Source organism: Amblyraja radiata, chromosome 11 (assembly GCF_010909765.2).
Source record: "Amblyraja radiata isolate CabotCenter1 chromosome 11, sAmbRad1.1.pri, whole genome shotgun sequence".
Classification (NCBI taxonomy): Eukaryota; Metazoa; Chordata; class Chondrichthyes; order Rajiformes; family Rajidae; genus Amblyraja; species Amblyraja radiata.
Genome location: NC_045966.1, coordinates 53,482,154 through 53,495,249, shown reverse-complemented (window position 1 = coordinate 53,495,249; position 13,096 = coordinate 53,482,154).

Genomic DNA, 13,096 nt, shown 5'->3' with positions numbered 1-13,096 from the left:
TGCTGGAATAACTCAGCAGGACAGGCACCTCTCCCCCCTCTTTTAAAGGACTTACCATGCACTGTGGTTTTAGCTGTCTTAATTACAGCGCCAAACTTCCTGTTCATCACGGTGTGGGTCTGTATCACCTTGGCTTTGCACCGTGCGAATTTCACTCAGACAGCGCTTCCCCCGCTTGCCCTGTCCCCCGCCTGCATAACGGGTTTGGTGAAGGAAGTGATGTGTGTGTGTGTGTTCCACTCTGACAGTCGCCGTTCCAGTTGCCAGTTTTTCAGGCGACTGCCGGCAACTTGACCGTCGCCGGCAGTCACCTGAAACATCGCAAAAGTGGGACAGGCCCATAACAGATCCCATTGATGGAAGCTACTGTAGATTCAAATGTAAGTCCCACAGATGAGGGTTTTCTGGCCCTGCACTGAGGTGGCAAATGTGACAAGTCCCAGTTACCACCTCCATGAAGTGATATTTTCTTGCAACTCACTGAAGTGTATACAAAAGGGCGGCTCACTGAAGTAACTGGATAGATAGGGCCTCTTTCTGGAATCCCTCTACCTCTTTCTCCTCCATCGCTTTCTATTGGGCTCCCTGCTCTTCTACTTAACAATCTTCCTCATTATTTCCCTCTACCATATTGCAGACACAAATGGGACATTCACCCTATCTGAAGAAGGGTCTCGACCCAAAACGTCACCTATTCCTTCGCTCCATAGATGCTGCCTCACCCGCTGAGTTTCTCCAGCATTTTGGCTACCTTCATCCTATTTATGCTTCTGGAAAGAAGCAAGTTTAAACTAGAGTGCATGGAATAATGTCCATAAGCTCTAATGATGATTAATATAATCATTAGGACTTCTGGACATTATTCCAGAAGCCCTAATAATAATTAAAGCCATCTTTAGGACTTCTGGAATTCCATTGTTATCTGAACATCTAAATATTTCCAAACCAACACTTCTATTCGATCACAACCTAGTCTGCATGCAATTGGCAATCACTTTAAATCATGGAGACGTGGACATCCCTGTCTCAGCTAAACGCTAAGTTTTACATGTGAGCAGAATATGTTGCTGTAACTGGAATATCAAGGTCTAATTTGCCAATGCTGGTGTCAATCTAATATTCCTTCCCCAATTTGATAATTATAAATGTATTGGAGTAACTCATCAGGTCAGGCAGCATCTCTGGGGAACATGGATAGGTGATGTTTTGGGACCTGTCTTCAGACTGAAGCACTGAATATTTCAGCAATTTGAGTCTTCTTTTAAACCAGCATCTGCAGTCCCTTGTATCCATAAATACATTCTGATTTGTTTTATAAAATATCAGGCGAACTTGTACCTGGAACACTCAAACAGTGGTTATCAGGAGCCCAGTTCTACTGCTTCAGTCCCAAGTGGCTTCCAAAAAAAGGCACAAAATGCTGCAGTAACTCAGCGGGTCAGACGGTATCTCATGGATTGACAATGTTTCAGCTCGGGATCCTCTTCAACCCGAAACGAAATGTCATATATCCATGTTCTCCAGAGATGCTGCATGACACATTGTGTTGCTCTAGCACTTTGTGTCTTTTTTTGTAAACCAGCATCTGCAGTTCTTTGTGACTCCATGTAGCCTCCATTTGTCTGAAAGCTGTACTTCACTTTGCTAAATTTGCAGGATGTTTAAATGCAGATTATCCATTTCCCTTGATCATTTAAATACCTGAAATCTATCAGCCTGCTCTCTGCCAATGAAATTATGTTCAGGAATGAGCCTTCAGCATTTTAAATGTGCTTGGTGCTGTTCACTGTCCAATCTAGTTCACTCCCTTTTCAAGCTAGAATATCAGACTTTCAAGCAATATTGTAAAGGCTGTTCTGCTTCAGTGTTCATAAGCAATGATCAATAACTCGCAACAGTTTGAATTCAATGTTGAATCTAATCTATCCTATCCTAAAACCTAAACTCCGGCTTTCCATGAGGGATTATTAAGAATTATTTGCACCTTCCAAGAAAGTATAGGACATTTTTAATCTGAGTATATTATATTAAGAAATACCTGGTCATGCAGTTCCTTTCTAGAAAAAGCAATTCCAAAAAATAGCAACAAGCAACTTTTCATTCCTCATCTACCCACTTTTAAGCATTTCAAAAAAGGTAAGCATGTTTGGATAGACACAAAAAGCTGGAGTAACTCAGTGGGGTCAGACAGCATCTCTGGAGAAAAGGAATAGGTGACATTTCGGGTCGAGTCTCTTCGTCAGACTTCAGTCTCGATCCGAAAAGTCACTTACTCCTTTTCCCCAGAGATGCTGTCTGACCCGCTGAGTTTACTCCAGCTTTTCATATCTATCTTCGGTTTAAACCAGCATCTGCAGTTCCTTCCTACACAATATGTTTTGATAATTGATTAGGATATGATTAATTTCATAAATGGGGTTGGGGGGGAAAGTTGGTGGGATGAATAAGAAACCTAGGATTTAAACCTTGCTGTTCAGAATTTAGATGGGGAGGGGGATATTTGAACCACATTTTATTAACAATATTTCGCTTAAAGTTTGAAGCAATGATAAAACTAGCTACAGTGGAGCAAGTGTCCTCCTATGTGGTCTTTCTGCTTCCCTGGTTCTTTATGTTCTTGCTGAAAGGATTATAAATGCGTATTTCTATAAATGATCACCTCAAACAGGGTCAACAAGCAGACACATTTTATTTAAGAGGGATCAATCTCAAAATCTATGATTTCCTCTCTGGTCCATTTACCACAGCTTCTTCTAAAGCAACTTTTACTTTGCAAATGTTGAAGAGATCCTTAATAGTACTGAAGAATAGTCTGAAGAAGGGTTTTGGCCTGAAACGTTGCCTATTTTCTTCGCTCCATAGATGCTGCCGCACCCGCTGAGTTTCTCCAGCATTTTTGTCTACCTTAATAGTACTATATGGTTTGGCAGACAGAATTTTAAAGTCATAAGATTGATCTTGTCACCCAAAGTTCCATTATCTTACTATCCTTATCCATACTGCTTACTGGAACATGCCAGTCCTGAATTCTGATCACCTGATCTTTAAATGACCCCTATAGGTTTGACTTACCAAATAACAGCTGTTCCCAAAGTACTCCCCAAAGTACTGCTCTTGCATCATAATGTAATAATTTGCCCTGCCCAATGTAATACTTTCCCCCACGGTACAAACTTTTTATTATTCATAACTATCTTAAAATTGAGGGACTTGTGACCACTGTTCCCAAAATGCTTTCCCACTTGACCAGGCTCATTTCCCGATACAAGGTCCAGTATGGTCCCTCCTCTAGTTGGACTATTCACCTGCTGTTTCAAGAAACCCTCTGAGATATACCTGACAAATTCTGACCAATCTAAGCCTCTTGCACTAAGGAAGCCATGGTCAACATTGGGACAGTTAATGTCACCCATTATGATAACCCTGTTGCTTTTACATTTTCCGTAATCTGCCTATGTATATGTTTCTCTATCTCCCGCTAGCTATTGGGAGGCCTATAGTATAATCCCATCAGAATGATTGCACCTTTCTTATTTTTGAGCTCCACTCATATTGCCTCAGTATATGAATCCTGCAGTATGTGCTATCTGAGTGCCGCTCTGTGACATTCTCTCTGATTAGTAATTCAACTCCTTCCCCTCTTTCACCTCCCTCTCTATTGTGTCAGAAACATTGAAACCCTGAAAGTTGTCAGTCCTGACCCTCTCAAAACTAACTGTCCATTAGTGTGTCACTTACAAGCCCTTTCACAAGTTTACAAGCAAGGAATTGCAGGTGCTGGTGTTTAACAGGGAAAGTCACAAAATGCTGGAGTAATTCAGTGGGTCAGGCAGCATCCATGGAGAACATAGATAGGTGACGTTTCAGATTGGGAACCTTCTTCAGAGTGAAGAAGTAGGAGTAGGAGTGAATAGGTCCTATTCAGAATGGCAGGCAGAGGCGAGTGGTGTGCCGCAAGGCTCGGTGTTGGGGCCGCAACAGTTTACCATATATATTAATGATTTGGAAGAGGGAATTAGGAGCAACACTAGCAAGTTTGCGGATGACACAAAGCTGGGTGGCAGTGTGAGCTGTGAAGAGGATGTTAGGAAGTTGCAGGGTGACCTGGACAGGTTGAGTGAGTGGGCAGATGCGTGGCAGATGCAGTATAATATAGATAAATGTGAGGTTATCCACTTTGGCGGCAAAAACAAGGGGGAAGATTATTATCTCAATGGGGTTAGGTTAGGTAAGGGGGAGGTACAGCGAGACCTGTGCGTCCTTGTACATCGGTCACTGAAAGTTGGCTTACAGGTACAGCAGGCAGTGAAGAAAGCTAATGGAATGTTGGCCTTCATAACAAGAGGATTTCAGTATAAGAGTAAAGAGGTTCTTCTGCAGTTGTATAGGGCTCTGGTGAGACCACATCTGGAGTATTGCATACAGTTTTGGTCTCCTAATTTGAGGAAGGACATCCTTGTGATTGAGGCAGTGCAGCGTAGGTTCACGAGATTAATCCCTGGGATGGTGGGACTGCCTTATGAGGAAAGATTGAAAAGACTAGGGTTGTATTCACTGGAGTTTAGAAGGATGAGGGGGGTCTTATAGAAACATATAAAATTATAAAAGGACTGGACAAGCTAGATGCAGGAAAAATGTTCCCAATGTTGGGCGAGTCCAGAACCAGGGGCCACAGTCTTAGAATAAAGGGGAGGTCATTTAAGACTGAGGTGAGAAAAAAACGTTTTCACCCAGAGAGTTGTGAATTTATGGAATTCCCTGCCACAGAGGCAAGTCACTGGATGGATTTAAGAGAGAGTTAGATAGAGCTCTAGGGGCTAGTGGAGTCAAGGGATATGGGGAGAAGGCAGGCACGGGTTATTGATAGGGGACGATCAGCCATGATCACAATGAATGGCGGTGCTGGCTCGAAGGGCTGAATGGCCTCCTCCTGCACCTATTTTCTATGTTTCTATGTTTCTCTGTCACCTATCCATTTTCCCGAGGGGTGTTGCCTGACCTGTTAAGTTACACCAGCATTCTGTATCTTTCCTTTCACAAGTTTCACAAGTTTAGAGCATAATCAGACTATCTTAACAGCCCAGTCCCAGGGAAAGAACCCCAAGTTTATTCAGTAATACTTCAAACATTTTTAGCTTTGGGATCATTTTGATGCAGTCCTTTGCTTCAGGTTTCTTGTCTTCCAGAGCACATTGATTATGTGCATACAAATTAAAACTTGAAATAATTGAATTTTTGAAGCTTTGATTAAGATGTGGAAATTTATGGTCCCAGACGTGACATGCAATAAAATTGACAGTGACTCGAGTGCCAGTGGTTGGGGAGTTAAGTTTGTTTTTGATATTTTCAAATAATTGATGGAGGCATCTCTTCATAAGTTAATTGTTCTGCTTGAAATTGTGGGACATTTCAACATGTCAGGGTGATGAAATCATGGAGAATGTTCAGTCCTTAAACACAGCTCTGATGCTTTTATTGATTCATGCGTGGTGAATCAGGTCGATAAAACCACTTCACCGGGGCTGTGCTGCACTTTTAACCATGACCCCAATTGGCAGCATTTTGTAGCATTCATTTACAATATGTTATGGAAATGGTAAAATGAACTGCTGTAAGCAGAACCTGTGACTAAAACTGTCGAAACTTCTGATATAGAAAAAGTACATGATTACCCATGGAAACGTCACCCATTTCTTCGCTTAAGAGATGCTGCCTGCCCCGCTGAGTTACTCCAGCATTTGTGTCTATCTTCTATATATAAATGAATGTATGGTATTGATAAAACTTAGACATACTTAGTGACCTTTAATATGTTATTAAATGTTTTGTCTTAGAATACCAATATGATGTGTTTTTTTTTCTTTTTACCATTCTTCTTGACTTTTCTTTTCCTCTTTTTATCAAGGTCAAGTATTGGAAACATTCCATTATTTTATGGTCCCCTTATAATGGAGGTTTACCAGGCTATTCCTGGGACAAGAATATCGTCCTACCAAGTGGAACTAACAGTTTAGGTCTGTATTCTTTGGTTTTGTAGATGTTAACCTTATTCAAACTTATAAGATCCAAGGGTAACTTGACAGGGTAGATGTTGAGATGTTTCCACTAGGGAGAGAATCTTGAAGAAGGGCACTTAATGTCAAGGGACGAGTTATTTAAAACTGCAGTACATTTAAATTGCAATGAGTGGTGAACCTCAGGAAAACTCTGCCCTGGCAAGTAGTGGGAGCTGGATCATTAGAAGTATTATAAGTATTTAAAGTGAAGCTGTTTAAATATTTAGTGCATCAAGGAACTTAGGGCTATTAAAAATTGGCACAGAGGAGGCCACATTGATCAGCCACGATCATAGAACACTACAACACAGGCCCTTCCTCAATGAAATTTATGACAAACATTATGCCAATTTAAGCTGCAGATCTGCATGTATGCTGTTCATTGCCTGCTGGTTATAAAAACCTCATGCACCACTATCATATCTGTCTCCACCACCACCCCTGGCAATACGAACCAGGCCCCCACCACTTTGTGTAAAAAATCTTGCACCGCACATCTCCATTAAACATTCCCCCTCTCACATTATATGCCCTCTAGGGTTGGACATATCCACCCTGGGAAAAAGGTTCTGACTGTTTTCCTTATCAATGCCACTCATAATTGTATACACTTCTATCAAGTCTCCCCTCAACCTCTGACATTTCCGAGAAAACAATCCAAGCCTACCCAACCTCTCTCTGTAGCTGAAACCCTCCTATCCAAGCAGCTTTCTACTTAGGCCTTGCTGCATTTAGGTAAAACCTGAAGCATTGGCGGCACAGTTGTTGATGGGAATGTGAGATCAATACAATGGGATTAATAAAAATTGGCATACATGTGTTCTCGATGGTTAGCATAGACTTACTGTATTGAAGGTCAATTTTCTGTGCTATATGGCTTCACTAACATCTATATTACTAAAAGTCTCATCTTGACCACTTCCTGTTTGCACTGCATATTGATTTTAGAAAAAACGCTACCACTTACGGCTGATATATTTGGCCATCTTACTCAGAGTCCCCCTTCGCTGGGCAGGACGAGGATTTTTCTCATCGATGAAAAATAAAAGAGTTATTAATGTTTAAAAAATGTTGAGATTCTCTCTCCTGTCAATCATACAATGAAGGCCACGTCCCTTACAGTGGGAGGGGGAGGGACTATAAAACCCGGAAGTGTTCAGTGCCTCAGTCAGTCTCTGAGAGATGGGGGAGCGAGAGGGTCACGTCTCTCAGTATGAGCTGTGAATAACACTGAACACATGTCGACTAAATTGTGAGTGCCCATAATGTGGTTTGAAAATGTCATTTGAAAATGCAAAAGTTGTTATTGCTTTGAAAATGCTAAAGTGTTGGTCGCTTTAAAAATGCTAAAGTGTTGGTTGCTTTGAAAATGCTAAAGTGTTGGTCGTCTTGAAAATGCTAAAGTGTTGGTCGTCTTGAAAATGCTAAAGTGTTGGTCGCCTTGAAAATGCTAAAGTTTTGATCGCCTTGAAAATGCTAAAGTGTTGGTCGCTGAGAAAATGCTAAAGTGATGCTCGTCTTGAAAATGCTAAAGTGTTGCTCACTTTGAAAATGCTAAAGTGTTGCTTGCTTTGAAAATGCTAAAGTGTTGCTCGCTTTGAAAATGCTGAAGTGTTGCCCGCTTTAAAAATGGAAAAGTGGTTTTTGCCCGCTTTGAAAATGGAAAAGTGGTTTTTGCCCGCTTTGAAAATGGAAAAGTGGTTTTTACCCACTTTGAAAATGGAAAAGTGGTTTTTGCCCGATGGAAAATGGAAAAGTGTGTTTTGCTCGCGTTGAAAATGGAAAAGTGGTTTTTGCCTGCTATGAAAATGGAAAAGTGGTTTTTGCCCGCTTTGAAAATGGAAACATGGTTTTTGCCCGCTTTGAAAATGGAAAAGTGGTTTTTGCCTGCTTCGAAAATGGGAAAGTGATTTTGCCCGATGGAAAATGGAAAAGTGGTTTTTGCCCGATGGAAAATGGAAAAGTTGTTTTCGTCTAATGGAAAATGGAAAAGTAGTTTTTGCCTGATGGAGGGGGGGGGGGGACTATAAAACCCTGAAGTGTGGGCGTGGCTCAGTCTCTGCAAGATGGGGGAGGGAGAGGTCACGACTCTCTGTCTTTGGTGGCCTTGCACCCTGCTTGAAATGGTATGAAACTGCATTTGAATTTGGTGGCCTTGCACCCTGCTTGAAATGGTAGGAAATTGCACTTGAATTTGGTGGCCTTTACACCCTGCTTGAAATGGTATGAAACTGCACTTGAATTTGGTGGCCTTGCACCCTGCTTGAAATCGTATGAAACTGCACTTGAATTTGGTGGCCTTGCACCTTGCATTGATCATTGCATAGATCATTGCATAGAGGTTGATGACACCTGTGTGTGTGATCATTGTTGTGTGTAGCCAGCTCACATGGCAACTCTAATGATTTTCCAGTAATGCAATATGTGCAAAATTAATTGTAATCCGTGTGATACAATTGAATTGTGTTCATACAATTGTCTGGTTAGCACTTTAAAATCCATGCTATTTATTAGAATGTATACCACTTGGACTCTTTACACAGAACAGGGGCAGCATAGTGACATAGCGGTAGAGGTACTGCCTTACAGCGTCAGAGACCTGAGTTCAATCCTGACTACGGGTGCTTGTCGGGATGTAGTTTATACGTTCTACACATGACCTGCATGGGTTTTCTCTGAGATCTTTGGTTTCCTCCCACACTCCAAAGATGTACAGGTTTATAGGTTAATTGCCTTGGGATAAATGTAAAATTGTCCCTAGTGTGTGTAGGGTAGTGTTAATGTGCGGGGATCACTGGTTGGTGTAGACTCGATGGGACAAAGAGCCTGGATCTGTGCTGGATCTGTGCTGTATCTCTAAACTAAACAAAACAACTGTGACTGATTAACTGAAAAGGAAACAACATTTACTGGTTATGTACACATTGTTAAATTGTTCAGTATAGTTTAGTTATTGTCAGAAAAGCTTCTGTTGTGTGCTAACCAGTCGGCAGAAAGACAATACATGATTACAATCGAGCCATTCACAATGTACAGATACATCATCCACATTTTGTGCAAGATAAAGCCAGTTAAGTACGATCAAAGATAGTCAAAGGGTTACCAATGAGGTAGATAGTAGTTCAGGACCGCTCTCCAATTGTGGTAGGGTGGGTCAGTTGCCCGATTACAGCTGGAATGAAATTATGAATTGTGGTGGTCTGCATCTCAGAGTCCACATTCACATTCAAGAAAACTGAAATGGGTAAAGCTGCAACATTTAAAAATACTTGGAAAGGTATATGGAGAAGAAAGATTTAGAGGGATATCGCCCAAATGTAGGCAAATGGGACTTGGGTAGATGCCATTAATTGGTCTAGTTGCCTTTATCAGCTGAGCCATTGATTGCTGGAGTTGGATATCATATTACAGTTGCACAAATCATTTGATGAGACCACAGTTAGAGAACTATGTGCAGTTCTGGTCACCACACTGTAAAAATGATGTGATTAAGTCTGTGAGGATGCAGAAAAGATTCACAGGAACGAGAAAACAATAGAAGTGGTTTAAACAAGTACAATATTTTAATAGACATTTGGACAGGTATTTGGATTGGATACACTTAGAGGGATATAACCAAATGCAGGTAAATGGGACTAGCTCAGGAAGACAGTTCAATAAGCACAGATGTATTACACCAAGGAGTCCGATTCCATGGTGTATACAGTAACTCCGTGACTCGAGACGACAATGCCAATTAAAATTCAAGTAGTAATCTGGGTGTGGTTCCCGATATGATTCTGTTGAATATCAATGATTTGGATGAGAGGATTAAAGGCTTTGTGGCCAAGTTTATGGCTGATATGAAGATAGGTGGAGGGGCATGGAGTGCAGAGAAAGCAAAGACTCTACAGAAGGAATTGGACAGGTTGGGAGAGTGGCAGATGGAATACACTGTAACAAATTGTGTAATCATGCACTTTGGTAGTCGGAATAAAGGCTTAGACTATATTTTAAATTGGGAGAGGATTCAGAAATCGGAGGTGCAAAGGGATTTGGGAGTGCTAGTGCAGGATTCCCAAAAGGCTAATTGCAAGATGAAATGGTAGTAAGAAGGACAAATTCAATGTTAGCATTCATTCCAAGAGGCCTAGAATATAAAAACAGGGATGTAATGCTAAGGCTTTATAGGACACTGGTCAGTCCGCATTTGTTGTAATGTGAGCAGTTTTGGACCCCATATCTGAGGAGGGATGTGCTGTTGTTAGAAAGGGTCCAGAGGAGGTTTACAAGAATGACCCGGGGATGATTGGGTTAATATATGATGAGCATTTGATGGCTCTAAGCTTGTACATGCTGGTGTTGATAAGGATGAGGGAAAAAGTCATTAAAAAGTACCGAATAGTGAAAGGCCTGGACAAGGTGGATGTGGGAAAGTCTTGGGCCAGAAGGGACAGGTCTTTTCAAAGGAGATGTGGAGGAATTTCTTTGGTGAAAGCATGGTGAATCTGTCAAATTAATTTCCACAAACGGCTACGGAAGCCATCATTGGGTATTTTTAAAGTGGAAATTGACAGGTTCTTGATTAGTACAGGTGTCAGTGGTTATGGGAAGAAAGCAGGAGAATGGGGTTAAGAGGGAAAGATAGATCAGCTATGATTGAATGGCAGAGTAGACCCAATGAGCTGAATGGCCTAATTTTTCTCCTGTGACTTGTGAACTTACATGCCAAGGATACCCAAGAGTCAATGGGATGTTGCATTATTTTCCAAAAAATCTTCGAGTACATCTTTGAGTCTTTTCCACATTTGTTTATTCGTCTCAAAACAGAACTCAGAATAAAAGCATCTGTTTCAATTTTATGTTGGGCCTATAAGTTACATGACCTGCCCAAAGTGGATGACTAAATGTAATTAGAGCTCCAGTGCTACAGATATTAGCTGGGGAAAGGATTTGTAGACTGCATCCTCCTAATTGTCACAAGGGACCTGCAGCAAACTCACAGCTTTGTGAACTTGCACATTTTTAAGAATTTTAGAAATAGAAAGCTGTCAGCTTTTGATAATATTGAGCCACAGAAAATATTTCAGAAAGGAATTAAAAAGTGTAAAATGTCACCTTGAAATCCTGGCAGTAAGTAGATTTATCAATTCATTAACAATACTTTCTTTCTCAGGAAATTGCTAAAACCATTTTTTTAAAATATTAACTGCAGTTGAAATGAAATGTTTATGGGAACCACACACTACATATGTTTCCAGAAGTGAGTTCCAAAAATGGGAGTACATCACCAAATGTTTAAAATAGATGTTGTGACACTCAACAAATCTTGGAAGGAATTTGAGTGCGTGATGTGTTTCCTCAGAGATTTGTCAGCCATTTTGTAGCTTTCTGTTCTTCTGGCCAGTTGTTAGCTAACTGAGCAGAGAGAGTTGTGAGTAAGAAAGTATTTTGGGTTTGCCTATGAAATCATTTGATCAGTGTACAAGTGAATTTGCATTTTTTTTTCCCTGTGATATAAATCGAATTATGTTTGTTTGTATTTAAATTGTAATATATATGGTTGTGTTGTGTGAATTATGCAATTGAATAAAAATATAATGTTCTTCAGAATGTAGCCTGTGGTGGTAAATTACATTCCCCAACTTCCCCCTCAAGACCATAAGACCATAGATACATGAGCAGAATTAGGCCATTCAGCCCATTGAATCTGCTCCGCCAATCAATCATGGCTGATCTATTTTTCCTTCTCAAGCCCATTGTTCTGCCTTCTCCCAGTAACCTTCACCACCCTTACTAATCAAGAGACTATCAATCTCATTTATAAAAATGCCCAATGGCTTGGACTCCACCGTGGTCTGTAGCAATGAATTCCACAGATTCACCGCCCTTTGGCTAAAGAAATTCCTCCTCATATCCATTCTAAAGGTATGTCCTTTTATTCTGAGGCTGCGCCCTCTGTTCCTAGACTCTCAAGGTGAGTGTGAGATGCAACCTTGAACCACTGTAATCATTCTGAAGGTACACTCACAATGCTTTGGGTAGGGAGTTCCTGGAGCTGTGCTGAACTGCATGGCATGTGGTAACAGATATAGGCAGGCTGGTGGAATTAGATGATGGGTGGCAAATGAAATTCATGATGAAAAAATGTAATTGTTGCATTTCAATAAGGAAAATGAGAAGAGTTTAAAAAAGATGTGCAAAACACAGAGATCTGGATCATATTAGCAAAGATTTTCCAGAAGTAACAAACAGGTTGAGAAAGTGGTGAGAGACATAGTTAGAATTCAAGAACAAATAAGTAATACAACTGGTTCAGCCATTGCTAGACTAAAGTGTCCAATTCTGTGCACCACTTGCTGAGAACAATCTAAAGGCTTTAGTAAGGATACCAAGAGCACTTACTAAATCGGTTACAATGATGGAGGACTTTGTGGAGAAGGTGATTTGGCGCACTTCAGTTATAAGGAGAGATAGGATAAGACTGGTTTGTTTTTCCTGCAACACAGGAGGCTGAGGGGGTGTATAAACCAAAGGGTCATAGGCAAGATAGATAGTATGAAACCTTTCCCCAGTGCAGACATATCTAGAACAAGAGAGTATAGGTTTAGGGTAAGAGGCAGGAAATTGATGACAAAGTCCTTTTTCATCTGGATACTGGCTGGAATCTGTGTGCATTACCTGAGTTGCTGGTGGAAGAACGTATTGGCAAGCCATAGAAAACTACAGACAAGTTTTCTGAGGACGTGTATAAAATAAAACATAGTGAAATCATCGGCAAATTGTATCTAACATTGAGGTGGGCGGAAGGTTATTGGTGAAGGGGGAGCTCTTGTACGAATGTCATGGGACTAAAAATGGTGATAACACAATTTCATTCAGGAACTAGAGAACCACTTTTTTGATTTTGGATTATTATTATTATTGTTGTTGCGTGTATCGAGAGGATTGAAAAACCTTTGTGCACATGATATCCAGTCATGTTTGCACTTAGTTAATGGCAGCAAGCGAGTCAAAATCATTGCAATTAGCACTGGGCTAGCTTACTTGAGGAGAAATAA